Source organism: Ahaetulla prasina, chromosome 1, assembly GCF_028640845.1.
Source record: "Ahaetulla prasina isolate Xishuangbanna chromosome 1, ASM2864084v1, whole genome shotgun sequence".
In the NCBI taxonomy this organism is placed as follows: Eukaryota; Metazoa; Chordata; class Lepidosauria; order Squamata; family Colubridae; genus Ahaetulla; species Ahaetulla prasina.
The window spans coordinates 21,946,523-21,973,622 of record NC_080539.1 but is presented as its reverse complement, the minus strand read 5'-3'; positions in this window follow the sequence as shown (position 1 = coordinate 21,973,622).

The following is a 27,100-nucleotide window of genomic DNA, read 5'->3' as shown; positions in this document are numbered from 1 at the left end:
TGCCATCCTTTTTGCCCCACCTTTTTGAAAAGGCCATCACCGCTATTGAAATCCAGCTTTTAAAACCCTTAGTGGTGCTAAAAACCTATAATTGTCATGAACAGGGTAGTTTTGGGGAGGTTAAGGCTGGGAGTGAGGGGATAACTCTGTACAGAACCTTCCCCCAAAGGATACGGCCCTCCCTCAAATTAATCAGTCTCTAATTGCTGCTAGTTTTAAAGGCTAATAGCAGGGGGTTTATTTTTAGATAGGATTTTTCCCCCCACGCCAAGTGCACATTTTAATGCATTCTTATAAAGCTGGGAGATGGAGAGAGAAAGGGAAGAGTGAAGTCGGGATTTCACTGTACAATTCAGGTCCTGTCATCTTAGCACACAACTTCAGTCAAAGGGCTAGTTCAAAGTCTCTACCGGTAGCTGAGATTGTTTTACAAGGGCAACAGATTTAAAAGTTTTAGGCTGTTTTTAACACACGTGAGGTATAGTTTCCTCTAAAGCAGGGGTGTCAAACTCGATTTTATTGAGGGCTGCATCAGGGTTGGGTTTGACCTGGGGGGGGGCTGGGGGGCTTGGCCATGGGGCCAAAAAGTCTTTGATGATCCCGCGGCTTAGCTGGGATTGTCAGAACCCTTTAAAAGCATTTTTTCTATGGCTGAAGAGGTTGTTTTTAAAAAAAGCTTTTAAAAGACTCCTCTGGTGATCCCAGCTGAGTTTCCTGATTGCCAGAACCTTTTTAAAGCATTTTTTTACAAGCTCTTGGGCCGAAGAGATTGTAAAAAAAATACTTTTAAAAGGTTCTGCCGATCAGGCAACTCAGCTGGGATTGTCAGAACCCTGTAAAAGCTTTTTTTCCTCTAGCGATCCCAGCTGAGTTGCCTGATCATCACAGGTTTTTAAAAGCATTTTTTTACAACTGCTTTGGCCAAAGAGGCTGTAGAAAAAATACTTTTAAAAGTAAAAAAAAAAAAAGTTGGCCACGCCCACCCAGTCACATTACCCCATCACCACCAAGCCACGCCCACAGAACCGGAAATAACAAATTTTACATTTCACCCCTGCCCAAGCGCTCTGCCAGTGAAAAAGGGCTCCTGAGCTCTGCTTTTGGCTGAGATGGCCTCCTGAAACCCTCTGCCAGTGAAAATGGAGCTGAGGAGGGCCGCATCCCGAGCTCCATTTTTGCTGGCAGTGGCACCACGGGCCAGTCCTTTGCTGTTTCCATGGTGGCCCCACGGACCAGATCTAAGCACCCCCTGGGTTGGATCTGGCCTGCAGGCCTTGAATTTGACACCCCTGCTCTAAAGATACGCAGCATTCCTTGGAAGATGTTCTCTGACTTGGCCTTGGGATTGTCCATACAATTTATCTGAACCAGAAGCTCCTTCAGGTTCACCTCTAAATTGTCTTGCAACACACGGGGCAGTTTCCTGGAGAAGGCAGATGTTTATTTATTTTATTTTTATTTATTTATTAAATTTATACAACTATAAGATGACTCTAGCACAGAGGTCTTCAAACTTAGCAGCTTTAAGACTTGTGGACTTCAACTCCCAGAATTCTCCAGCCAGCATAGCTGGCTGGAGAATTCTGGGAGTTGAAGTCCACAAATCTTAAAGCTGCTGAGTTTGGAGACCCCTGCTCTAGCAGATCTACCAATTGCCTGTACTCTTTCCAGCCTGAAGAGGGTGTTAGACCTCAGCTGACACTGACACACTGAGCTTCACGTTCAGAGCTGTATTAATCTAAGGTAGACAAGTGTAAAAAAAAAAAAAGTCTGGCCAACTTTTCTGACCCACAAATTCTTTTAGTATTCTTTTAGTATTTAGTATTTAGTATTTTAGTATTAGTATTTATTAGATTTTTATACCGCCCTTCTCCCGAAGGACTCAGGGCGGTTCACAGCCACTATAAAACAATGACAATTTAGAGATAAAAACAGAAATTAAAAAACTTATATGTTTGGCAAAAAATTTAAAACATTTATACCGTTAAAAAACCCCTTAAAATTTGTATCAAATATAAATTAAAATTCAAACCCTTTAAAATATTAAAATTTAAAATTCCTAAGCCAGTCCCGCGCGAATAAACAAATACGTCTTCAGCTCATGGCAAAAGGTCCGAAGGTCAGGCAGTTGACGCAGGCCAGGGGGAAGTTCGTTCCATAGGGTAGGAGCCCCCACAGAGAAGGACCTTCCCCTGGGGGCCGCCAGCCGACATTGCTTGGCGGATGGCACCCTGAGAAGTCCCTCTCTGTGTGAGCGTACGGGTCGGTGGGAGGCGTTTGGTAGCAGTAGGCGGTCCCGTAAGTACCCTGGCCCTAAGCCATGGAGCGCTTTAAAGGTAGTAACCAAAACCTTAAAGTGCACCCGAAAGACCACAGGCAGCCAGTGCAGCCTGCGCAGGAGTGGTGTTACATGGGAGCCGCGTGCGGCTCCCTCTATCACCCGCGCAGCTGCATTCTGAACTAACTGGAGCCTCTGGGTGCACTTCAAGGGGAGCCCCATGTAGAGAGCATTGCAATAATCCAAGCGAGAGGTAACAAGAGCATGAGTGACCGTGCATAGGGCATCCCAGTCAAGGAAGGGGCGTAACTGGTGGACCAGGCGGACCTGGTAAAAAGCTCTCCTGGAGACGGCCGTCAAGTGATCTTCAAATGACAGCCATCCATCCAGGAGAACACCCAAGTTGTGTACCACCTCCTTTGGGGCCAATAACTCGCCCCCAACAGTCAGCTGTGGGTGCAGCTGACTGTATCAGGGTGCCGGCATCCACAGCCACTCCGTCTTGGAGGGATTAAGCTTGAGCCTGTTCCTCCCCATCCAGACCCGTATGGCTTCCAAACACCGGGACAGTACTTCGATAGCTTCGTTGGGGTGGCCTGGGGTGGAAAAGTACAGCTGCATATCGTCAGCGTACAGTTGGTACCTCACCCCAAAGCCACTGATGATCTCACCCAGCAACTTCATATAGATGTTGAACAGGAGAGACGAGAGAATAGAACCCTGCGGCACCCCACAAGTGAGGCGCCTCGCGGTCGATCTCTGCCCCCCTGTCAACACCGTCTGGGACCGGTCAGAGAGATAGGAGGAGAACCACCGATAAACGGTGCCTCCACTCCCAAACTCCCAAACCGGTGCAGCAAGATACCATGGTCGATGGTATCAAAAGCCGCTGAGAGATCTAATAGGACCAGGGCAGAGGAACAACCCCTGTCCCTGGCCCTCCAGAGATCATCCACCAACGCGACCAAAGCCGTCTCCGTACTATATCCGGGCCGGAAGCCGGACTAGAACGGGTCTAGATAGACAGCTTCATCCAGGTATTGGGGTAGCTGACATGCCACCACACTCTCTACAACCTTCGCAACAAAGCGAAGGTTGGAGACCAGACAATAATTTCCCAAAACAGCTGGGTCCAGGGAAGGCTTCTTGAGGAGGGGTCTCACCACCGCCTCTTTCAAAGCGGCAGGGAAAACCCCTTCCAACAAGGAAGCATTAATAATCCCCCGGAGCCAGCCTCGTGTTACCTCCTGTGTGGCCAGCACCAACCAGGAGGGGCACGGGTCCAGTAAACATGTGGTGGCATGTAACCTCCCCAACAACCTGTCCACGTCCTCGAGAGCCACAGGGTCAAACTCATCCCAAACAATCTCAACAAGACGAGTCTCCGCCCTCTCACCTGGATCATCCCAATTTTGATCCAGACCATCCCGGAGCTGAATGATTTTATCGTATAGATAACCACTAAACTCCTCGGCACGTCCCTGCAAGGGGTCATCCCGCACCTCCTGATGAAGGAGAGAGCAGGTCACCCGAAACAGGGCGGCCGGGCGGTTATCTGCCGACACAATGAGGGGGGAAACGTAAGAACGCTTCGCTTCCCTCAATGCCACTAGGTAGGCCTTAGAATAAGACCTAACTAGTGTCCGGTCAGCTTCGGAACGGCTGGATCTCCAAGTACTCTCTAGGCGTCTTCTCCGGCATTTTTAAAAGGCATAGGGTTATATAAGCTACGACTAGCATTTGCTAGTCTGTTAGTTTATGTTGTGTCTCGCCCAATCTCACCACAGCCGGGGTCTGCTTATCTGCTTCCGAACACTGAAGAATGTCCTAGCATGCCTCCCGGCCCCAGCCCTGGCTCCATGCCCAGGCAAACGGAGCAACTAGACCCCTCCCCCTCCCCCACAGCATGTGAGCCTGAGGGAGGTCAATTACCAACAGCTGCCGATTGGAGTGACCCTCGCTTCAGAAGAATTGATAGGCGGCGTCAGAAGAAGGAGGGCAGGCCTGGATAAGTGCTGAGTCATGGAGCCACACCCCATGGCCTATATAAAGGATCTGCTTTCTGGCATTCTCTGAGTCAGGCAAAGTCTAAACATATCTTGCTGAAGTCACTTTCTGGTCTCCTGCCTGCCCTGAGGACTTTGCTAGGACTTTGGCAGAGCTGCAGAGGCACACCTGATTCGGATTTCCCTGACCCGGCCGTCAGCGGAGGAGTGGGACACGACAGTTTGTGAGTTTGAGTTCCTAGGTACAGCTTCAGAGACTCTAAAGCACATTTAACAGATTAACAGAGTTGGAAGGAACCTTATAGGTCATCTAGTCCAACCTTCCTGCCCCGCTCAAGCAGGAGACCCTACACCATTTCTGACAAATGGCAGCAATTTTTTCTTGAAAGCCTCAAGTGATGAAGCTCCCACAACTTCCGAAGGCAACTTCTGTTCCATGGGTTGATTGTTCTCACTGTCAGAAAGTTCCTCCTCATTTCTAGGTTGAATCTCTCCTTGTTCAGTTTCCATCCATTATTCCTTGTCCAGCCTTCAGGTGTTTTGGAAAACAGCTTGACCCCCTCCTCTCTGTGGCAGCCCCTCAAGTATTGGAAGGCGGCTATCATGTCTCCTCTGGTCCTTCTCTTCACTAGAAAAGGCATGTGTCAAACCATGCCAGTTCACGTAACCGTTCTTCATATGTTTTATTCTCCAGTCCCCTAATCATCCTGGTTGCTCTTCTCTGCACTTTTTCTAGAATCTCAACATATTTTTTATAGTGTGGTGATCAAAACTGCAGTATTCTAGGTGTGGTCTTACTAAAGTTTTATAGAGCGGTATTAGTACCTCACTTGATCTAGATTGTATCCCTCTGTTAATGCAATTTAGGATTGCATTGGTTTTTTATAGATAAAAATTTTACGTTTTATGGATCATCCTTGGTGAAAACATCAATCCAATACTTACCTAGCTCTTCTCAGATAAATAGAAGTTGCCTGTTGTCTGATTAAATGTCTTTAATATCACATGCCAATTTTTACTGCCACATTAGATTTCTTTGTTTCCTAAAGCCCCACCCTAGCTTTGCACACACCTGTGTAAGTCTATAATTTTGATTCATGAATCATCCATGCCCCAGGATCACACCCAAAAGCTTTTAAGAAATCAGCAAACATTTTTCATCTAGGTTTTTATCTGGTGGCGTCTGTGTGTTGAACAGTATCACCATCATCACCATCATCATCATTATTGTCATCTCATGTTGCAATAAAATTGCTAGTTCTTCTTTTTTTATCATGTCTTTTTTCAAATTTCCAATCATGATCAGTTTCAAGCTATTCCATTCTGTTGTATTTTTTTCCTGTTGGTTCCCAAGAATGGATTATTAGGTTCATAGCTACTAGGTTATTTCCCCACTAGTAAAATCTTCATAGCATCACCCAATCATTTTTAATCAATATAAAACTCATCCCCTTTCAGTTAGAACTGAAGAAGCTCCTTGGATGAGAAGCAGGGGTGAAATGCTCCCGGTTCAGACCGGATCATGCAATCTGGTAGTGAAGGGGGCAGGTAGTTTGAAGAACCGGTAGCAAAAATCCCTCCCCCCCCCACCGCCCATGCCTCGCTGTTCCTCTTCTCTGTCCCTGAAGTGCTGGTGATATAGCTGCAAACGGCCTTAAATGACTGCCGTGGCACTTCAAAGGGCCGCAGCAAAGGGCACTTCAAAGGGCTGCACTATAGCTGATCAGCGCTGTAGGCAGCTAGTAGACCGGTGCCTCTATTTTTAAAAAAGGTAGACCAGTGCCTGCCAAAAAAAGGCACTTGGTAGAGATGACAATAATGTAATGGGACATCCCCATTACAAGGATTATCCTGTAAAATTTGCCCTGAGGATGGTTTTTGCTTTGACAAAGAGACATTCCCACAAGGTTACTATACAAAAATGGTTCCATTTTGAAGAATCTGGTAGCAGCAACACTGACATTTGTTGGGAAAAGAAGGAACTAACATCCTTGTTCAAATTCAAGATGTTTTAGTCATCTTTGCCTCCAAACGAGAATTCTGCACATTCAAATATATTAATATGTTGGCAAGAAAAGTCTAGGAACACTAACTCAAAGGCTCAGAGGACTTCGAGCCAAGACCCCCTGCTGGGAAGCCTCTCCTTTGTCGGAAGGCTTAATCTCCTTGTCTAAAGAGTGGCTTTGCTTTGATGGATTCAGGAAATAAGCATTCAAATTTACCAAAGTACCTATGGTGATTATTGAATGCATTGCTGAAACAGAGCTCAAAAGTATACATAGTTTTGCATAAAATGTGCATATGATGATTTACATAGAGATGCACATTGAGAAATAATTATTAATGTATAAAAGGTTGATGGACAGCTTCATGACTCTTGCCTTCCTTAGAGTGGCTCATGAGGGATTCTTCTCATACTTCAAAAGGCAGTGGGGCAACCTTGCTGTGCTTCTTCCTTATTGTGGACTCTCCCTCCTCATTATGTTCAGTGGGAATCTGGACTTTCACCCCAAAGTCCTACCCTGATAACAATGATCATCCTAACCAGTGGAGGGATTCAACCAATTCGGTTCGGGAGAACCAATAGCACCGACTGTGGTAGGCTCCGCTCACCTGCCCGGAAGTAATGCCGTCCTATTTAGCCATGTTTTGGAGGCCGTGCGTATGTGCGGAAGGTGCACACATGAGCAAAGAGGATAAGTGGAGGACTGAGCATGAGTGGAAGGTGGCGCGTGCGAGCAAAGCCAGCGCTCGTGCGAGCAAAGCCGCTGCTTGTGTGAGCGAAGCCAGTGCATGTGCACAGGCTCTCACATTTGCAAGCCAGTAGGGAAGGTAAGTGAATCCCATCTCTGATCCTAACTGAAAGTTTTCCCTCTCTTTATAACCAGTTCCTCATCTAGTCATATGCTCTGCAATATATACCAGCTAAATGGATCATCAGATTGTGATGGATTTTCAAGTGGCTGAAAGTATTATGCAACAACCAGAGCCATTGCGTGGTACATCTATGGTCATTCCAGGATGAAACGGCATGGTCTGTAAAGCAATTCAATTCAAGATTTTGCCAAAATTCCAGGAGGAGTTTCTCCAGGTTCCAACATGCAACCATTTTGCTAAATATTGACTCACTAGACTTTGGTCCCCTCCTTTGGCTCCCTGGGGTGGGGGAAAATTAAAAACAAGTGTTAGCAACTCAAAAGCAACCTTCATGAAATCTAAATCTTCCTCCTTTCATTTGAGATACATTTTGTTTTCGACCAACCCTAATGATAAATAGAGAGATTTACTCATGATTTGTAAGCTAGATAATATACGAGTGTCTCAGACATACCAGGGCTTGTCATTGGATCAGGAGAGCTTTCTCCAAAACAAGTTCCATCAGCCCTTCGGAAAAAGAATGTGGAAAAAGGCTGATTTGGTGCATCAATTAAGCTCTGTCAGATATATATTCTCCTTCCAAATAAAAGAAGGAAAAAATGAACAAGCAGGGAAACATATAAAAGTAAAAACACTGAAATCTGTTTATTAGAGACCTGTTCAAATTAGAGGCTGAACAACAGTCAGGAGTATTTGAATTAAATTCTTCTGCTGCGAAGTTCAGAAAGATTTTGAATCTTTCTGATTTTAAGCCATGGGTAAAGCTATTCTATTTTATTTAGGATTAGTATCATTAGTCATCTACAACACTGTCAAATAATCTACTAAGACTGTATTACTACTATTCTTCTCTTCCTTACTAGTATCTATCTCTTCCCACTTATTCTCTTCCTTACTAGTATCTATCTCTTCCCACTTATTACTATAACCATGTTGCTTGTATCTTTCAATTATATTGTTTTTATTTGTTTCCTAATCTTTAAGTAGTAATAGGCTACTTAACCTTGTTAGAGGGAAATCAAAATGCATGAAAAACACATGTGCATTAAATCTTGCAGATGCTTAAGATACTGAAACCAGACAAAACCTAGTATGGTTCTTGAGATGATGGAAGTGGCACACCATTGATCATCATCCAGTTTTGGTTGCCACGATATACAAAAGATGTTGAGACTCTAGAAAGAGTGCAGAGAAGAGCGACAAAGATGATTAGGGGACTGGAGGCTAAAACATATGAAGAACGGTTGCAGGAACTGGGTATGTCTAGTTTAATGAAAAGAAGGACCAGGGGAGACATGATAGCAGTGTTCCAATATCTCAGGGGCTGCCACAAAGAAGAGGGAGTCGGACTGTTCTCCAAAGCACCTGAGGGTAGAACAAGAAGCAATGGATGGAAACTGATCAAGGAAAGAAGCAACTTAGAACTAAGGAGACATTTCCTGACAGAACTATTAATGAGCGGAACAACTTGTCTGCAGAAATTGTGAATGGTCCAACACTGGAAATTTTTAAGAAGATGTTGGATAACCATTTGTCTGAAGTGGTGTAGGGTTTCCTACCTGGGCAGGGGGTTGGACTAGAAGATCTGCAAGGTTTTTCCAACTGTTATTATTATTATTATTATTATTATTATTATTATTATTATTATTATTATTATTATTATTATTATTATTATTATATATCCCATTCCAGTTAAATTCTAAGAATACTGGCAGGACCTAATCAGAAGTTTCTTGATGGAAAGACCAATGTAGTCACTGAGCTAATTACTGAGAAAATGAGGAATTCTTGCTACATTGGCCGGATGCTTCAAGCTGAAGCTGCACATCCTCTGATGGAGATGCTGTAGTTCTAGTTTGCCACCCTATGTGAAATAAGAGACCTAACAATGGGCCTTTGAGCTTCATAGAATAGAATAGAATAGAATAGAATAGAATAGAATAGAATAGAATAGAATAGAATAGAATAGAATAGAATAGAATAGAATTTTTATTGGCCAAGTATGATTGGACACACAAGGAATTTGTCTTGGTGCATATGCTCTCAGTATACATAAAAGAAAAGATACGTTCATCAAGGTACAACACTTACAACACAATTGATGGTCAATATATCAATATAAATCATAAGGATTGCCAGCAACAAGTTATAGTCATACAGTCATAAGTGGAAAGAGATTGGTGATGGGATCTATGAAACGATTAATAGTAGTGCAGATTCAGTAAATAGTTTGACAGTGTTGATGGAATTATTTGTTTAGCAGAGTGATGGCCTTCGGGAAAAAACTGTTCTTGTGTCTAGTTGTTCTGGTGTGCAGTGCTCTATAGCGTCGTTTTGAGGGTAGGAGTTGAAACAGTTTATGTCCAGGATGCGAGGGGTCTGTAAATATTTTCACGGCCCTCTTCTTGATTCGTGCAGTATACAGGTCCTCAATGGAAGGCAGGTTGGTAGCAATTATTTTTTCTGCAGTTCTAATTATCCTCTGAAGTCTGTGTCTGTCTTGTTGGGTTGCAGAACCGAACCAGACAGTTATAGAGGTGCAAATGACAGACTCAATAATTCCTCTATAGAACTGAATCAGCAGCTCCTTGGGCAGTTTGAGCTTTCTTAGTTGGTGCAGAAAGAACATTCTTTGTTGTCCTTTTTTAATGATGTTTTTGATGTTAGCTGTCCATTTTAGATCTTGCGATATGATAGAACCTAGAAATTTGAAGGTTTCTACTGTTGATACTGTGTTGTCTAGTATTGTGAGAGGTGGAAGTATGGAAGGGTTTCTCCTAAAGTCTACCACCATTTCTACGGTTTCATGGTGACTTCATGGACACATCCATGCAGTTTTGTTGGTAACAGTATGGAAAAAGTTTCCTGCTGATTTTTTCCAGGAGGCTTTTTTTTTTTAAGCCATCCTGGTCTAGCCTCCAGTCTTAGTATTCCTTGATGGTCTCCCATTAAAATTTTAATTAGGCCCAACCCTGCTTCCGAGCCCAGACAAGTTTGACCAGATGTCGCCACCTATTCCGACTGTAAGATATTATGCTCTGTATTGATTACACCCATTGCTCTATGTTGTAATATCAGGGTGCTTGAAGTTTAAATCAGTGGTGAAATCAATATATATATTTTTGCTACCGGTTCTGTAGGCATGGCTTGGTGGGGTCTTGCGACTGGGTGGGCATGGCCAACTTTTGTTTTCTTTTTAAGCATTTTTTACTACCTATTCACCCCAACTGGTAGTAAAAAAATGCTTTTAAAAAGTTTTTTAAAGTTTCCAACGATCACAACTGTGCCGTGCGACCATCGTAATCTTTTTTTTTACTTTTTAAAGCATTTTCTTACTACTGGTTCGCCCGAACTGGTAGTTTTTATCACTACCAGTTCACCCAAACTGGAGCGAACTGGTAGCATTTCACCCCTAGTTTAAATGACTTAGATGATTTTTGAATGGAACAGACGCAGTTTGGGAATTGGAAAGAAAAACAACTTTATTGTGTGGATTTACTCCCAACATTGCCCTCAAATACTACTGAATCAAGCATGAATTCAGCAATGCCCATCTTCTATAATGCATCACGTGGAATGGGTAGCAATCTAGGAAGTTGTCAGCCCTTCAAGACAGACCAGTCTAGGAAACCAAAACCATGCATGCTGCTAGTTTTACTATAAGGTTAGAATTACCAAATTTGCGAATCTGAATGTGCTTATCCCCTCTCTCCCTTTATCTTGGACCAACACTCTTCATACTATACATAAATGATCTTTATGACCATATCTCAAGTAATTGTGTTCTCTTTGCTGACGATGTCAAACTATTTAACACCACCGACAATAAATCTACCATTCAAAAAGACTTTGATCATCTAACCGCTTGATCTAAAACTTGGCAACTCCAAATCTCAATCAGCAAATGCTCAGTCTTACATATTGGAAAAAAGAACCCAAACACTAAGTACATGCTTGATGGACATTACCTTACAGATGACCCCCACCCTGTTAAAGACCTTGGAGTTTTCATATCAAATGATCTAAGTGCCAAAGTCAACTGCAACTACATAGCAAAAAAGGCTCTAAGAGTTGTAAACCTAATCTTGCGTAGCTTCTTTTGCAAAAACTCTATACTACTAACCAGAGCATATAAAACATTTGCTAGGCCAATCCTTGAATACAGCTCGCCTGTCTGGAACCCATACCACATTTCTGATATCAATACAATTGAACGTGTCCAGAAATATTTTACAAGAAGAGTTCTCCACTCCTCTGAAAACAACAAAATATCTTATGCCACCAGACTTGAAATCCTAGGCTTAGAAAACTTAGAACTCCATCGCCTTCAACAAGACCTAAGTTTAACTCATAGAATCATCTACTGTAATGTCCTTCCTGTTAAAGACTACTTCAGCTTTAATTGCAATAATACAAGAGCAACCAATAGATTTAAACTCAATGTTAACCGCTTTAATCTAGATTGCAGAAAATATGACTTCTGTAACAGAATCATCAGTGCTTGGAACACTTTACCTGACTCTGTGGTCTCTTCCCATAATCCCAAAAGCTTTAACCAAAAACTTACTATTGACCTCACCCCATTCCTAAGAGGAACATAAGGGGCGTGCATAAGAGCACAAACGTGCCTAGCGTTCCTGTCCTATTGTTTTTCTTTTTTCTTCTTCTTATATATATATGCTTATACCTCTTTATATTTCTTCATATATATGTTTATATACTATATAATCTTTTTGTGTGATGCTTATGTATATTGTTGTGACAAATAAAAATAAATAAAAAATAAAAATAAATAAATCTTAGTGAAAACTAGAGAAGGTCTTGTCTGAGATGTTTACTCAGGTTATATAATTTATGTTATATAGTTCATACTCTTTTATCTGACCATGATCTTGATGGCGACTCGTCCTCCTGTTCCTCAAGGTGATTCCTTCTATCCATTGAAGGCATCCCATTTGAGATACTACTCAGCTGAATCTAAAATAAACTACCATGAAAAAGAAAGGAGGGTATGCTCCAGAGGTGGTTTTTAGCTAGTTCGGGCCAATTCATTCAAACCGGTAGGGAAATTGTGGGTGGTCCCGCCCCCCACCTACCCCACCCCACCTCCCCTGCCCCAGCTCTATGCCATCCTATTTAGGCATGTTTTTGAGGCCAGGCGCATGCACGGAAGGCGCTCGTGCCATCAAGGTGCATGCGCAGAAGGCCAGGCACATGTGTGGACGGGGCGCATGCAAACGAAGTGACTGCGCATGCATGCTCACATCTGCAAACCGGTAGGGAAAATAAGTGAATACCACCCCTGGTATGCTCACACTTATCATCTGATCGAGAGTCATCATCTGGATCTCACAATGACTGAGTGGGCACATGGATCAACTAGTTATAATATTCTTTCTAATTGGCTAATTAGGAGCTATACTATCAAGCAACAAACTTGATGTGGATTAAGGAATGGATAACATTAAGAAATACTAGAACACTGACTTTAGAAGGACTTGATTTGTTATTGGGATGGCATGCCTTTTTATGGTACAAGGAAGCCAGAACACAAGGGTATTTTAGAAAACATTTTATAAGAGAGGCTCTATTATTAAATTAGGAAAAGATTAAGAAAAACCACTACTTAAAAATTCCAGTCTGGTTATCAACTATCGAGGCATTTTCATATTCAATAACATTTAGAAAGGAACAAATTGTTAGAGATAGTGAACTGTTGAATGAAAAGGGTGAACTTAAAAATATGCAAGAATTAGAAACACAAGGTATAAAAATTAATTGGTTTTCTTATTTGCAAATACACTCCAGATGTGATAAAGATTTCAAGACAGAAGGTTTTTATAGCAATTTGACTAATTTAGATAAAATATTAACAGGTACTGATGAAAGTTTACTTCTTTTTTTATTAAAATTAAAATATTTCTTTCCAAACTGGCATCTACAGTAAAAAGGTAAAGGTAAAGGTTCCCCTCGCACATACGTGCTAGTTGTTGCTGACTCTAGGGGGCAGTGCTCATCTCCGTTTCAAAGTCGAAGAGCCAGCGCTGTCCAAAGACGTCTCCGTGGTCATGTGGCCGGCATAACTCAATGCCAAAGGCGCATGGAACGCTGTTACCTTCCCACCAAAGGTGGTCTCTATTTTTTCTATTTGCATTTTTACGTGCTTTCAAAACTGCTAGGTTGGCAGAACCTGGGACAAGGAACGGGAGCTCACCCCGTTACACGGCAGCACTAGGGATTCGAACCGCTGAGCTGCCGACCTTTCGATCGACAAGCTCAACGTCCTAGCCCCTGAGCCACCGTGTCCCCCTGGCATCTACAGTACATATATTTAAATTGGCACATTTGGTGACATTTCCTTTTCACTTTTATTCCTTTTCTAATGATGTGTTAGCGTACTTCTTGCAGATACTGCAGCAGCACTGTATTAGCACAGGGAGGGAAAATGCCTGAAGGAGAAAGCAGAAGGAGAACGAGAGTTTGTCTTCTTGGTTTCGAAGATAGAAAACTTTAGGGAGAGTAGCTGATAGAGGACTAGGATTGATAAAGCCCCTTGGCTTGTAAAATTGGAGCTTTGAAAGAAAGGGCAAGATAGGTCTTGCCAAACCTTTTAGCCAGAATCAGCAAAGCAATAGACCTAGGAGCCAGAGAGGCTACAGCTTTCCTAGAAGACAATCTTCAGCCTCCCAACTTAAATTAAAATATATTTATTATTTAAAACGGCATTTGTATTCTGCTCAAGGCAGCATAACCTGAAGGCCTCCCCTCAGTCTACCCTCACAAAAGATCCCAGTGAAGTAGGTGGGGCTGAGAGACCTACCTAGCCAAGGTAGAAGGATCACTATGTTCATGGGGGCGGGTTCAACTTGGGGGTCTCCAACCCAAATCCCGCTTCTTGACTTCTGTCTTATTCCTCTGCTACGTGACCTAATCGTATAAAGGAAAAACATGAAAATGGCTTAAGTCTTTTAGAACAGGACCAAAATCCCACAACAGTTTCCTGGCCTGATATTATGTGGGATTTCAGTAAGAACAAAGAATGAGAATTTTTATTTATTTATTTATTTATTAAATTTTTATACCGCCCTTCTCCCGAAGGACTCAGGGCGGTTGACAGCCATAATAAAAAACAACAGCAATATACACATAAAACCATAATTAAAAAACTTATTATACAAATGGCCGAATTAAAACATTTAAAATAAAACCCCGAATTATAGAATGTTAAAACATTAAAACTAATTAAAATCCTATTAAAATCCTATGCCAGTCCTGCGCGAACAAACAAATAGGTCTTCAGCTCTCGGCGGAAAGCCCGAAGGTCCGGCAGTTGCCAGAGTCCAGGGGGAAGTTCGTTCCAAAGGTTGGGAGCCCCCACAGAGAAGGCCCTCCCCCTGGGGGCCACCCGCCGACATTGCTTGGTGGACGGCACCCTAAGGAGTCCCTCTCTGTGCGAGCGTACAGGTCGGTTGGAGGTATTCGTAACAGCAGGTGGTCCCGTAATTTGACCGTCTTAAGCCTGATGTATTTCTTTATTTTGATGATCATGCTATGATTCTCAAACCCTGAAAAGAATACAGCCTTGGCATTAGGCAGAGGGGGGTATTTCCAAGCAGTCCTCGACTTACGGCCACAATTGAGCCCAAAACTTATGTTGCTAAATGAGAAATGTGTTAAGCGAGTTTGGCCTCATTTTATGACTTTTCTTGCCATGTTTGTTAAGTGAACCACTGCAGTTGTTAAGTTAGTAACACGGTTGTGAAGCGAATCTGGCTTCCCCCTTGACTTTGCTCGTCAGGAGGCCGCAAAAGGGGATCACATGACCCAGGGATGTGGCAATCATTGTAAATATGAACCAGTTCTCATGCATCCAAAATAAATCACATTTCCATGGGGATGCTGCAACAGTCATACCGTATTTTTCAGAGTATAAGGCACACCTGAGTATAAGACGTATCTTAATTTCTGGGGAGGAAAATAAGAAAAAAGCTGATTGGCAGGTGGATCGGCCTCCTGGAATACTCCTAATCAGCTGTTCCCAGAGGTGAATTTTAGCAACAGGTTCCTTGGTTGTGAGTTCTGCGCCTTGCTTTGGCATTTTTTTCCTGCCTCTGAAACTCTGTTTCAGAAAAAAACGTTTTTCTGCCTCTGAAAGCCTCCAAAACAGAACTTCAGAAAAAAAGCCTCTGAAGCTCTGTTTAGGGGCTTCTTTTCTGAAGCTTTGTTTCTGATGCTTTTTTCAGCCTCTGAAACCTCTGTTGGAGAAGCTGGGCAGGGCTACATTTGGAGTATAAGATGAAGCCAGATTTTCACCCTCTTTTTGGGGGGGGAAAGGTGCATCTTATACTCTGAAAAATACATAAGTGTGAAAAATAGTCATAACAGAAGTCACTTTTTTCAGTGCCATTGTAACTTCGAACAGTCACTAAACAAACGGTTATAAGTCGAGGACTACCTGTAGTGTTTATACAATGCTTACTCCACAGGGCCTTTCAGGTATTCCTAATTGCTTACCTTTCTGTTGCAAAAACCTTCATCTTAATTTGTTCTCAGCTCATAAAGCCAACTGCTGTAGGACAGTGTAGGACAGGGGTCTCCAACCTTGGCAACTTTAAGACTCGTGAATTTCAACTCCCAGAATCCCTCAGCTAGCAAAGGGCTTCTTATACAGGTCCTTTCCCATTTGATAACATAACTTGGAAGTACGTAGGTAGGGAAGAACCTGCTTCCCTGTTTCCATATTTGGGGTGCAGGGGAGTAAATAATAATAATAATAATAATAATAATAATAATAATAATAATAATAATAATAATAATAATAATAATAATATCAGAGTTGGAAGGGACCTTGGAGGTCTTCTAGTCCAACCCCCTGCCCAGGCAGGAAACCCTACACCACTTCAGACAAATGGTTATCCAACATCTTCTTAAAAATTTCAGTGTTGGAGCATTCACAACTTCTGCAGACAAGTTGTTCCAGTTATTAATTGTTCTAACTGTCAGGAAATCTCTCCTTAGTTCTAAGTTGCTTCTCTCTTTGATTAGTTTCCACCCATTGCCTCTTGTTCTACCCTCAGGTGCTTTGGAGAATAGCTGGACTTCCTCTTCTCTGTGGCAACCCCTGAGATATTGGTACACAGCTATCATGTCTCCCCTAGTCCTTCTTTTCATTAAACTAGGCATATCGAGTTCCTGTAACCGTTCTTCATACGTTTTAGCCTTCAGTCCCCTAATCATCTTTGTTGCTCTTCTCTGCACTCTTTCTAGAGTCTCAACATCCTTTTTACATCGTGGCAACCAAAACTGAATGCAATATTCCAAGTGTGGCCTTACCAAGGCATTATAAAGCGGTATTAACACTTCACGTGATCTTGATTCTATCCCTCTGTTTATGCAGCCCAGAACTGTGTTGGCTTTTTTAGCAGCTGCTGCACACTGCTGGCTCATATCTAAATGGTTGTCCACTAGGACTCCAAGATCCCTCTCACAGGTACTACTATTGAGCAAGGTACCACATATACAATACCTGTGCATTTTGTTTTTTTGGCCTAAATGTAGAACCTTACTGTTTTCACTGTTGAATTTCATTTTGTTAGATAGTGCCCAATGTTCAAGTCTGTCAAGATCTTTCTGTATCTTGAGCCTATCTTCTGGGGTGTTGGCTATTCCTGCCAGCTTGGTGTCATCTGCAAATTTGATGAGTTCCCCATCTATCCCCTCGACCAAGTCATTGATGAAGATGTTGAAGACTACTGGGCCTAAAACAGAGCCTTGGGGTACTCCACTGCATACTTCCCTCCATGTAGATGCAGTTCCATTGAGGACTACACGTTGAATGCGGTTGGTCAGCAGTTATGAATCCATCTAGTGGTGGTGCTGTCTAACACACATTTCACACAACACTTCCAAAACTGTCTTCCATCTGTGTGTCAGTGTTCTGTGTAATGTACCCATTGAAAGTAGAACTCCGAGGCAGGTAGATCTCTCAAAGAACATGTTTCTTGGATACATCGTATCGGCACAGCTGGTGAAAACCAACTCTAAAAGTTCCCATGGTTTTGTAACGTTCTAATTAAAAGAGCAAAAGTTCCCCCTCCCAGATGTTACTGGTCACATTGTCCAATGAAAGTAGTTGGCAGGCTGCTTGGTCACTCCTCTCCTCCTTCCACAACCACCTGTTTAGATGACCTTGATTCCCACAGGAAAACTTTTTGTTTTGACCATTAGCCGGGTCTATTTACTTCCCCACCCCCTCCCTTCCTCTTCTCAGGGTTCATGGCAACTATGAGGCAGCGCAAGATGGCTTCAGCCAGGCTCGCTTCAGAATTGGCATTGTGTGTAAATACACACCAAATCTTTTCTTGACTTAGCTGCCCTAAGTTATGGTGACAATCTAAGATCACCTGACCAAGCTCCCCAAATTTCTGGCCTGAGATTGCTATTAGTGCCTTACATCCGCTTCTGAGAAAGTTAGAAGCAACAAGGCTGAGGATTTCTCATGATAGAACACACACAAATCCTCACTGATGATCTCTTTTGGGAGATGCTATCAGGAACACCACGTTTCTCCAGAAACTCCTCTGTTTCATAGCTTGTGAACAGAGCTCAAGGTAAGTAGATCAGGAGATGCCTTTCTGCCTGGCGGTTGACACCACCGCAATAGAAAGCAGGTATTTGCATAAGCAAGACCAAGCTCTCAAATGCAGATTAGCCTGTATTACTCATTCCTTTCACGTTATCCGATCAGCAGTTATTCCTACAGTAGAAGTACATGTAATTCCACCCTGGGCACTACAAAGGGCAGAAGAATCCAGATATGGGAACCTTAACTGGAAATTAAATACTATGAAGACACTTTCAAAATCAGCTTTAAAATAAGCCATGGAGCTGAAGTGGGGCAATATAGGAAGAACTCCCTACTCCATCATGGCCTTAGCCATGATGATTCATCTGAGTCCTATAGCTGTCTTCTTTCTCTGTCTTCTTGCAACAAAATCCTTTGACGGGTTTCCCCTCTCAAATTTTCTGTGCTTTAGCAGCTCAACAGTATGTATGTATTAAGATGGTAACGAGAGAGAGAGAGAGAGAGAGAGGGAGAGAGGGAGGGAGGGGTGGGGTGGGAGGAGGCTGCTACGGTCAGGCCACTGGGAATCCAAAATTCTCCATTTGCTTGCAAATTAGAAGTCTACAAGTTGATCCCTGGTGTGCTTTAATTCCCCAGAGTTTTATCATCTGAAAGCTACATTGCATCACATTGCTTCTCATAAAAGATGTACAGGCAGCCCACTTAGATGTTACGTTTACAATATCTGCAGAACCTCCCTAGGTCTTCTTATGGCTTAGCTGATCCATTTCTTCTGGTTAGGTTAGGTTAGGCTTCAACCTAAAAACACAGCTTGATTCAACAAACTGATTAAAATGTTCAGGATGAAGGCAACAAAAGGCCCAGGGAGAGTAGAGTGAGTTTTAATATTATCCATGTAACTAACTCTCTTAAGAATTCTTCGGAGGGTGGGTGTAGATGTGATTTGAACAAGGTTTAATTTCTTGGCAGGTGTTTGCAGATCTACCTATTTAAAGCCAGAGATGTAGACTGGCTCTTGGCCAATTTTCTACACATTGTCTGCTTAATTTCTCCTTGCCTGTTCTTTTGTAAAAGCAATTGCAATGTAACCACTTGTTCCGAAGAAAAAGACTGTCATCATCATCCCATACTTCGTCTCCTTCAGCCTAAATAACATGAAAGATGCTAGTAAGGGCAACAGCAGCCCTGAATAATCCCAGTGGCTATCAGGAAACTTCACAAAAGGGACTGGTTAGAAATGAGGGGGGGGAGGAGAAGAACAATCTGCAGGGACAAGTTTGAGAAAGCAACCAGACTAAACTGGCGTGCCCAGGGAGGGAGTCCTTCACACAGATCCCTAGGCGGTTGAACAGTGGAGACAGATTGTCTGTCCTTCGACAATTAAGTTGTCTTCTGTGATAACCTGGGAAAATACTATTACCAAGCACAGTTGCCAGCGTTTGCCAATCCAAAGAAAATACACTGAGTCTTCCCCCCCCAACCCAGCCTTAATGTGAATTGAGACAGTAACAAACTCCATCCATCAAGTTTAAAATGTGTTTGTTTTTTACAAATCCAGTTCTGAGATAAATAGTTTTTATTTTAACATTTATTTGACTTATTTTTTTACATAGACGGATTTTAAGTTTTTACACTTTATTAAATGTTTCCTTGGTATGTTCAGAAACTTCTGATTTAAATGGCTTCATCCAAAAATGAAATTTTGGAAAGGGCCCCAGACTCTTCCTTACTGCTGCCTTCTTCTTTTTTTGTGTGTGAGAAATATACCCCCACCCCTGGTTTTCAATTTTTCTGTCTATTCTCATTTCACAGTGTTGGAAGAAATGTCCATTTGGGTTCAGTTCCAAGTGGGAAGAAAGACACTGCATACATGGAGATTGCTTGGAAAGATGGTTTAATGGTGGACAGGACCACATGGTTTGAGTCCTGGGCAAAAAAGAGCACATGGGTGAGAGAGGGAGAGCAATTTATACCCTCTGTTGGACTTTGAACTTGCTTCGTGTTCCTGTAGCAAGAAATTTATCCTGATTGGTTACCAGACTTCCATGGGGCCATGCAGAGGTAACTCGTAGGTTGTTTTGAGTCCTATGCTTGGTTGAATCTTGCTGGATGATGTAATCTTCCCAAGTGCCATGTGGTGAGATGGGTAGAGGGCTAATCCTATTATGTCCTGCGGGTGAAGGTCTTTTGTGTTGTAGATAAGGTGGCCCAGCCTTTTTTCCTGTGGGTAGGTTGGCACCAGTCTTTCTGGGGCAAAGGGAGGGGGCTGCTTTCCAAAAGCATACTTCTCTTTTTCTCATCTAGGGAGGTATAATATTCTGCCTTTTTAATATATCCTAGAATATTTCATTCTTCTAGGAGAGGGGTGGGTGCTAACTTCCTACAACACTGCTTGGGAATTGAAGACCCCGCCTTTTTTAATTCCCCCAATTAGAGGCTGGTTAAAAGCTGGACTTGAATCTGTTCAAATGGCTCCAGAGACTAAGAAATTACGGCACTCCCCCCCCCCCCATTTTCTTGATGAATTTGTAGCATAACACTTTTTCAGTCTCCAGATCTCAGGAATCTTTTTTAAATTTTAGAAGCATTTAGCCCACCTTTGGAAGGATTTCAGTAGTCATCTAGTCTCATGTATATGCTCTCCCCAGCAATATAGGACATCCATGGGTAGAAAGCAGCCCTATTAGTGTGGCTTACCAACATTTATCTAATGAAGGACAATCTGATCTATCATCAAGCAGTTCCTACTATCATAAATGTTTTCCCAAGGTATAACATAACATAACATAACATCAGAATTGGAAGGGACCTTGGAGGCCTTCTAGTCCAACCCCCTGCCCAGGCAGGAAACCCTACACCATCTCAGTCAGATGGTTATCCAACATTTTCTTAAAAATTTCCAGTGTTGGAGCATTCACAACTTCTGAAGGCAAGTTGTTCCACTTATTAATTGTTCTAACTGTCAGGAAATTTCTCCTTAGTTCTAAGTTGCTTCTTTCCTTGATCAGTTTCCACCCATTGCTTCTTGTTCTACCCTCAGGTGCTCTGGAGAACAGCCCGACTCCCACTTCTCTGTGGCAGCCCCTGAGATATTGGAACACTGCTATCATGTCTCCCTAGTCCTTCTTTTGTTAAACTAGACATACCCAGTTCCTGCAACCGTTCTTCATATGTTTTATCCTCCAGTCCCCTAATCATCTTTGTTGCTCTTCTCTGCACTCTTTCTAGAGTCTCAACATCTTTTTTACATCGTGGCGACCAAAACTGGATGCAATATTCCAAGTGTGGCCTTACCAAGGCATTATAAAGTGGTACTAGCACTTCACGTGATCTTGATTCTATCCCTCTGTTTATGCAGCCCAGAACTGTGTTGGCTTTTTTAACAGCTGCTGCACACTGCTGGCTCATATCTAGATGGTTATCCACTAGGACTCCAAGATCCCTCTCACAGGTACTACTATTGAGCAAGGTACCACATATACGGTACTGGTGCATTTTGTTTTTTTGGCCTAAATGTAGAACCTTACTTTTTTCACTGTTGAATTTCATTTTGTTAGATAGCGCCCAATGTTCAAGTCTGTCAAGATCTTTCTGTAACTTGAGCCTATCTTCTGGAGTGTTGGCTATTCCTGCCAGCTTGGTGTCATCTGCAAATTTGATGAGTTCCTCATCTACCCCCTCGTCCAAGTCATTGATGAAGATGTTGAAGAGTACTGGGCCTAAAACAGAGCCTTGGGGTACTCCACTGCATACTTCCCACCATGTGGATGTAGTTCCGTTGAGGACTACACGTTGAGTGCGGTTGGTCAGCCAGTTACGAATCCATCTGGTGGTGGTGCTGTCTAACCCACATTTTTCTACTTTATCTAGTAGTAGGTTATGGTCTACTTTATCAAATGCTTTACTGAAGTCCAAGTAAATTATATCAACAGCATTCCTCTGGTCTACTAATTTTGTCATTTTGTCAAAGAATGCGATAAGATTAGTCTGGCATGATCTGTTTTGACAAACCCATGTTGGCTTTTGGTTATTACTTTGTTTGCTTCTAGGTGTTCGTGATTCGTTGCTTGATTATCTTTTCCAGAATCTTCCCGGTATTGAGGTCAGACTGATAGGTCTGTAGTTTCCTGGATCTGTTTTTTTCCTTTTTGAAGATGGGAACTACATCAGCTCTTTTCCAGTCCTCTGGCAGCTCCTGTGCTCCAGGATCTTTGAAAGATATAGTTCAGTGGTTCTGAGATCACGCCTGCCAGTTCCTTCAGAACCTTGGGGTGTAATCCATCCGTCCTGGTGATTTGAACTCGTCTAGGGTAGACAGGTGTTCACTTACCATTTTCTTCCCTATTTTAACTTGTGTTTCTAATCTGTTTTTGTAGTGCTGTTTTGATAGGTTGGATTGTTTTTCCTTTTGTGTAAAGACAGATGCAAAATATGAGTTAAGTAGATCTGCTTTCTCCTGTTGCTTGTCATCTTCTTGCCACTTTCTCCCAGCAATGGGCCAATTGTTTCCTTGACTTTTTCTTGTTTTTAACATGTTGGAAGAAGCTTTTTATTATTTTTACTTTTGTCGCTAGCCTTTGTTCATTGTGAGCCTTAGCTTTCCTCACTTCATCTTTACAGGCTCGGCTATTTGCTGATATTCTGCCTTAGTTATTTGCCCTCTTTCCACTTTTTATATTTGTCCTTTTGTCTTTCAATTTGTCAGATAGTTCTTTATGCATCCATGCTGGTTTCTTTTGTGATCTACTATTTTTCTTCTTCATTGGTATTGTGTTAGACTGTGCTTTTATAATCTCACTTTTCAAAATTTCCCAAGCTTCTTGAGTTGTTTTCCCCCTGAGGATTCTCATCCATTGAATCCTTCTCAAGATCTCTCTAAGTTTATTGAAATTAGCTCTCTTAAAGTCCAAGACTCTAGTTTGACTTTGTTCTACTACTTGTATTTGCTTAATGTTGAATTCCAATATTGCGTGGTCACTTGCCCCCAAGGTTCCTGTAGCTTCAACACCTTCTATCATTTCATCTCTGTTAGTGAGAATTAAGTCCAATATGGCTGATCCCCTTGTCGCCTTCTCTATTTTTTGGGAAACAAAGTTGTCTGCTAGGTTTGTTAGGAACCTGTTGGATTTTCCACTTGGTGCAGAGTTTGTTTCCCAGTTGATGTCAGGGTAGTTAAAATCCCCCATTACTACTGTGATGTGCTTCCTACATACCTCACAGTATACTATGATCCTTCTTACATTTAGGTAAGATTCCAATATATGTGGTTTTTTTGTTGCTCCAGAGAAACTTACTCCAAAATGGAAATGATGATGACTAGATTTAAGGAAGGTCGATCTAAAGCATGGTAGACAACTTGAAGATGTGTTGTCCTTCTTCAACTCCAAGAATTCCCCAGCCAGCTCCTCAATTTCCTCAAATCTCCATCTGGGAAATTTTGAAAGTTGAAGACCACACATCTTCAAGTTCCCAAGGCTGAGGAACACTGATCTGAAGCCATGGAAAAGTAGATTTGCCCATGAGTGATGATAAAATATCTGACATTATTTATTTCTTCACTTTCTTTTCCCTGAATTTCTCCAACTCCTGCAACATTTTCACATGCAATTTGATCTCAAGGTTTTTGCCAACCCCAAGGAACGTTCTCGGCTATTAATATCACCAAGCTATTAATATCACCAAGGGCTATTGTTACCCAATATAAACAAATGCATTTGATCAGTGCTGGTTTCTTAACTTAGGTTCTTGAACTCAGGGACCCTCAGTAACACTTTAGTTCCTATCCCGTGTCTGGATGATTTCATTTGAGCTGTCATGTCCCTGTGAGACAGTGAGAACTCATCAACCACCCCTTGTATGTGGGTCACCAGAGCCAAAAGAAAACAGCAGCAGCTGCAGGATTCCCCCAGGGGGGTGAGGAACCCCAAAGGGGTGAGGAACCCCAAGGGGGTGAGGACCATACAGAAAATATCTCTGAGAGAAGTAACAGCAGCTGCCTGAGGGGAAAAAAACATTTTATGCAGCAGGAGGGGAAGCAATGCAAGTACAATATTTGGGCAATCTGTCCTAAAAGTGCAACTATTTCTAAGTTAATATAAAATTGGGCTATTGCACCTTGAAGAAATTAAAAAGAATTTAAAACCGGGCCTGCTCATTCCACTTTTGAGTTGTAGTCTGGAATGATCAAAACTCAAAATATTTCATAAGAACAAAACATGCCAATTGAAAAGGGCAACAAAGCAATGCTATTATGAGCTCCTAGTTCCCCTCAAGGAGTGAAAAGTTCTGAAGCAGAGGGGTCTATCTGGCCTCTTTCTCCTTCACCATGCAAATAGTCCTCGACTTAACGACCATAAATGAGTCCAAAGTTTATGTTGCTAAATGAGACAATAAGTGAGCTTTGCCTCATTTTATGACATTTCTTGCCACAGTTGTTAAGTGAGTCACTGCAGAGTGGTGAAATCCTACCGGTTTGCACCGGTTCAGACAAACCGGTAGAGATAAAAGCTACCAGTTTGGTGAACCGGTAGTAAAAAAGAGCTACCAATTGGTCTGAACCAGTATTTCCGACCATCAGCTGTGCCGCATGATTTAAAATCGCTAGAAAACAGGAAATCCTGCTTTCTAGTGAATCTAAATTGTGCGGCACAGATGTTCCCCCCCTTGCTGTTCTACTTACCTTCCCAAGCCTCCTTTTTCCACACGCAGTGTGCATTTGGTACGCACTTCACAAGTGCGTACTCAGCATGCATTTGGCATGCACTGTGCATGCACATGCTTGGCTTGCACCATACATACGTGGGCAACAAACCGGTGGCAAACCGGGATGGATTTCACCACTGCACTTAAGTAAGTAACAGGTTGTTAAGTGAATCTGGCTTCCCCATTGATTTTGCTTGTCAGAAGTTCGCAAAAAGTGATTGCATGATTCCAGGACACTGTGACTGTCAAAAATGTGAGTCAATTGCCAAGCATCTAAATTTTGATCACGACCATGGGGAAGCTGCAATGGTCTTAAATGTGAAAAATGATCATAAGTTACTTTTTCCGGTGCCGTTGTAACTTTGAACGATCACTAAATGAACTGTTGTAAGTCGAGGACTATCTGTATTTCATTTTTTTACGAAGACAGATGTAGAACATACATGGAAATAAACAGCAGGTCTATTCCTTCCATCAGGCAAATGAATTCCCACCCTGCATCCCATCTTATCTCCAGGGAAAGATAAGTTGTATCTCAGAATAGAATAGAATAGAATAGAATAGAATAGAATAGAATAGAATAGAATAGAATAGAATAGAATAGAATAGAATAGACTTGGAAGGGACCTTGGAGGTCTTCTAGTCCAACCCCCTGCTTAGGCAGGAAACTTTATACTGTTTCAGACAAATGGTTATCCAACATCTTCTTAAAAACTTCCAGTGTTGAAGCATTCACAAGTTTTGGAGGAAAGTTATTCCACTGATTAATTATTTTAACTGTCAGGAAATTTTTCCTTAGTTCTACGTTGCTTTTCCCTTGATTATTTTCGACCCATTGCTTCTTGTTCTGCCCTCAGGTGCTTTGGAAAATAGGTTGACTCCCTCTTCTTTGTGGCAGCCCCTGAGATATTGGAACACTGTTATCATGTCTCCCCTAGTCCTTCTACAGGGTAGTCCTCAATTTATGACCACAACTGGAACCAGAATTTCCATTGCTAAGCAAGGCAGTTGTTAAGTACATCGCACCCAAATTTACAATCTTTTTTTGCCATGGTTGATAAACAAATTGCTGCAGTTATCAAGTGAATCACACAGTGGTTAAGCAGATTGGGCTTCCCCCACTGACTTTGATAATCAGAAGCTGGCTGGGAAGATTGCAAATGGAGGTCACGTGATTCTGAATATAGCTGTTGCCAAGGGTCTGAATTTTAATCATGGGACCATGGGAATGCTGCAATGGTTGTAAGTGAGAGCATCGTTCATAAATCGCTTTTTTCCAGGGCCATTGTAACGTCAAACGGTCAGTAAACGAATGGTTATAAGTTGAGAACTACCTGTACTACAGGTAGTCCTCAACTTATGACTACAATTGAAGCCAACATTTATTATTTGTTAAGTGAGGTTTGCTCCATTTTACGACTTTTCTTGCCACGCTTGTTAAGTGAATCTCTGCAGTTGATAAATTAGTAACACAGCTGTTCAGTGAATCTGGCTTCCCCATTGACTTTGCTGGTCAGAAGGTTGCAAAAGAGGATCACACGATCCTGGGACACAGCGATGGTCATAAATGTGAACCAGTTGCCAAGCATATGAATTTTGATCGCATGATCATGGGGATGCTGCACAGGTTGTAACTGTGGAAAAACGGTCATAAGTCACATTTTTCAGTGGTGATGTAACTTTGAACAGTCACTAAATGAACTGTTGTAAGTCAAAGACTTACCTGTATATGCTTCTGGATTTTCTGTTCCTTTCTCTATCATACAGAATCTGAATCAGAATACAGAATAACAGAGTTAGAAGGGACTTTGGAGGTCTTCTAGTTCAACCCCCTGCTTAGGCAGGAAACCTTACACCACTTCAGACAAATGGTTAGCCAACATCTTCTTAAAAACTTCCAGTGTTGGAGCATTCGCAACTTCTGCAGGCAAGTTGTTCCACTGATTCATTGTACTAACTGTCAGGAAATCTCTCCTTAGTTCTAAGTTGCTTCTCTCCTTGATTAGTTTCCACCCATTGTTTCTTGTTCTACCCTCAGGTGCTTTGGAGAATAGCTGGACTCCCTCTTCTTTGTGGCAGCCCCTGAGATATTGGAACACTGCTATCATGTCTCCCCTGGTCCTTCTTTTCATTAAACTAGAAAAGAAGGACTGGGGGTGACATGATAGCAGTGTTCCAATATCTCAGGGGCTGCCACAAAGAAGAGGGGAGTCAAACTACCGTATTCTCCAAAGCATAGAGCTAAGAAAGATTCCACAAACTGTCTGGTCCAACAATCCTGTGATGACAATACCATTGCAGCACCCCTGGTTTAAATCCTTTAGCAAAGAAGAGGTTTGATTTTAGAATTAATTTTAATTTTAGAAAAATGAGAGGGATTTGGCAAATAAACAAATAAAAACAAGATGTGCTCAGCATTTCATAATTCCCCCCCCCCCTGTGCTGAACAGATTTAGGCCTGGAGGAAATATTTTGGCTCACCCATCAATGGTTCTTTTTGTTGATAAACAGAGCTTGCACATTTCCCAATCAGTATTTAAAAAAGAGGCTCAATTGTTGATGAAAGGGATGCAATAGATTTTTAAAAACGTTTTCTCATCGTTTCAATTCAAGATAACAGGGGTGGGGACAGTGGAGCAGGAAGGGGTTGGT